The 2,592-nt window shown below is 43.5% G+C and overlaps 1 protein-coding gene across 4 annotated transcripts in view; it reads right to left on the minus strand.

Annotated features, from left to right (window-relative positions):
- Positions 1–2,313, minus strand: part of dusp8a (dual specificity phosphatase 8a) — a 46,337-nt gene extending 44,024 nt beyond the window's left edge. For 2 of the 4 annotated variants that reach the window (XM_012832706.3, XM_031565445.2), the window contains exon 1: positions 1,889–2,313. The gene's annotated coding sequence lies outside the window, so the exon portion shown is untranslated. The other 2 variants (XM_031565443.2, XM_031565442.2) reach the window with 2 other exon arrangements.
- Positions 2,314–2,592: the final 279 nt, after the last annotated feature.

A 2,592-nucleotide genomic window follows, 5' to 3' on the forward strand; every position in this document is an offset into this window, starting at 1 on the left:
GAGTTAAACTGGGTGAGACTATAAAGGCAGCTGCCCTACTTTGTAAACACTGCCCAGTGTTGATTTGGAATACGGCTGATAAGAAACTGCCATGAATTTCAAATGCACTGCACAGACCAAGGACGAGTCAGTGCCGTTCTGGATTAATGTTCATCAGCTCAACTTTTAGTGACCCAGTCACAGGGCAGAAGAAAAGCAATCATCTATGTGTGACACACACAGTCTAGGCTGGGGAGACGAGGAGATGAATATTATTCAGAAAGATAAAGGAGAGAGGTGAGATCATCTAGGTTACCCATTAACGCATTAACTGCCAATGCCTGAGAGTTATAGCCTGCAGACTCGTTCTCAGCTGTTACACAATACAGCTACCGACCACAACAGGCCCAGGTGAATTAGTGCACAGCTACCCTCTGGGACCCTCTCAACATCGTAAGACCAGGGGATGCGCCTTTTATAAACACAGATAGTGTTCAGTTAGTACTGACCTGAAAAAGAGGCACAAGGCTTTATCTTCGGAGATTTCTGGCCTCAAATGGATGGCCAAATATGGGTCAACTTGGAAATAAAGCGTGTGTCACTGTAGGGTAGACATTCACATCTCTTCCTCTAATATGCCCAGATGGTAGAATTACCTTTACAAACTCTACCAAGTGAAAGTTGTGGGTAGAGACTCATTCGCCTGAGCCAGGTCAGTCACTCAGATTAGCTCATGGGCCTTAGCCGGATCCATATTCCCATCCAACGTGACACCATTAATCTCTCTCTCTCTCTCTCTCTCTCTCTCTCTCTCTCTCTCTCTCTCGTCTCATCAATTCTGTTATCTTCTCTGTATATTTCTGTATAAAACTCTCAACCTTGGACACGCAATAAGATCCTCAGATCAACAACAAGAATACATTTCTTTGTTGATATGTGTGGAGGTTAGTAAAAGGGTTGAAGAATGATGATGTTGACTCTGTCAGCTATATCCGCAGCTTTTAACACAGTAAAGGCAGCCTCACGTGCAATCTACAACTAAAACAATCGTGTGCAGAAGGCATATCTGAATAAAATAGTTTTTCACGATTAGGACAACATAAACGTTGTTGCCATCCTTGAGCATCAAGCCTGATGCCAATGTGGCTGACTGAATGCCAGGTTGTCCATGGTGACGTGATGCACATTGCTCTAAAACGCGGTTGAAAATCATCTTTATTTTCCATGTAAACTTATAATTTGACTCCGACAAAATAACAAGCAATCTGAATGTTACTAATCTTTTGTTATGATGTTATTATAGTTTCCGCAATAATGGCTTTGAATGCATAGCATACAATGCAGTCTGTTGACACCACAACACACAGTAGGCTTCATTTCGGAACATAGCGCAGTGTGAAGGAGAAAATAAAAAATATTCGTCAAAACCAATCGCCGTTCAAATCTGTTAAATCATACTTATGATGACTGCGGTGTTTAAATGACAGCTCACACCATCTGACTGGCGTTTGAATGCACAGGCAATAGCGTCCACCGTTCGATATTTTGATAATGTCAATCAGTAAATGAATGAAAGACTCAGTGCTTACCAAAAGGTTTTCAGTGAATATTTAGTCTCCACTGGATGTTGATGAGAGGCATTAATGTAACAGTATATATTATAGTCCTAGGTATAGTCCAGTGATTATGTATTCCATCATAGAGCTGCGGTGGAGCGATGAAGCGGATTCGGTGGGTTCGACTAGTGGTTGTTGAGAGCGGGGAGGCAAGCACGCTACAGAAAAAAATGCTAATGTACTAGCATCTGAATGAGGATTTAATCTTAAATCCAACCGACGACACGACAATAACCCTACCATTCCAGGAACACGTTAGTTGGCCAGCCAAAATGACAAAGAGGCACACTCACCTCAACCTTCACAGTCCACGGAATTACTCAGCTAACCTCCCAATGTGAAAGCGGACTCCGATACGGGATAGCCATTCGCCAGTGAGTGTCACTGTTTACAATTCACAGAGTTGCGGTGCCATTGGCCAGGTTGTCCAGATGAGCTCATTCTACTGACAGTGAGATCTCCACCGTGCGAAAATTAATACCCGGTAGACCTACATACGACGCACATGTAAGGACCCATGTTGTTTGAAGTGATTTCGTATGTGGGCCAACCCGTGTAGTTTAAGTTAGAAAAAGATAAGACGTTGTCTGCATTTACAAGGTATTCGCAGTTCGGGGGTTACACAGAAGGTGCACTAAAAATGAACTAAGGATGAGGTCATGGTTCAGGGGGGGAAATGCCTGACGTCACCCTCGACCAATGAGAGCCAGCGGCTCAGGGGTTAGCTGACGTCAGCCCTCTGATCCCTAGATTAAAGAGACACAAGGATTTCCGAGTCTGTAGTTACTGAGTCTAGCAGATAGTCGCTGGTGTGTCCCAGTATGGTCGTTGTGGGTCAACTCACCTATGATTTGCCTGTGAATATAACAGACCTGCTCAGTGTGACTGAAGTGGGTCAATGACGGTCGAGGAAAAAACAAAACATTAAAAATAGAATACACTGCCGGGGTTGTCATGACCTACAAGTAGCCCAAATGTGTGTACACAAATGTAAACT

The sequence above is a fragment of the Clupea harengus genome, chromosome 3, assembly GCF_900700415.2.
Source record: "Clupea harengus chromosome 3, Ch_v2.0.2, whole genome shotgun sequence".
NCBI lineage: Eukaryota > Metazoa > Chordata > Actinopteri > Clupeiformes > Clupeidae > Clupea > Clupea harengus.